Genomic DNA, 658 nt, shown 5'->3' with positions numbered 1-658 from the left:
ATGTGTCCACACAGAGATGTTTCCACACAGAGATGTGTCCACAAAGCAATGTGTCCACACAGAGATGTGTCTACACAGAGATGTGTCCACACAGAGATGTGTCCACACAGAGATGTGTCCACACAGATGTGTCCACACAGAGATGTTTCCACACAGAGATGTGTCCACAAAGCAATGTGTCCACACAGAGATGTGTCCACACAGAGATGTGTCCACACAGATGTGTCCACACAGAGATGTTTCCACACGGAGATGTGTCCACAAAGCAATGTGTCCACACAGAGATGTGTCCACACAGAGATGTGTCCACACAGATATGTCCCCACAGAAATGTGTCCACACAGAGATGTTTCCACACAGAGATGTGTCCACAAAGCAATGTGTCCACACAGAGATGTGTCCACACAGAGATGTTTCCACACAGATGTGTCCCGACAGAAATGTGTCCACACAGAGACGTGTCTACACAGAGACATGTCCACATAGCGATGTGTCCACACAGATGTGTCCAAAAAGAGATGTGTCTCCACAGACACCTGTCCACACAGAGATGTGTCCACACAGAGATGTGTCAACACAGAGATGTGTCCACAAAGAGACGTGTCCACACAGAGATGTGTCCACAAAGAGACGTGTCCACACAGAGATGTGTCCACAA

Source organism: Austrofundulus limnaeus, unplaced genomic scaffold (assembly GCF_001266775.1).
Source record: "Austrofundulus limnaeus strain Quisiro unplaced genomic scaffold, Austrofundulus_limnaeus-1.0 Scaffold2950, whole genome shotgun sequence".
Taxonomy (NCBI): domain Eukaryota; kingdom Metazoa; phylum Chordata; class Actinopteri; order Cyprinodontiformes; family Rivulidae; genus Austrofundulus; species Austrofundulus limnaeus.
The sequence above is the reverse complement of the archived record's forward strand: the minus strand, read 5'-3'. Positions refer to the sequence as shown.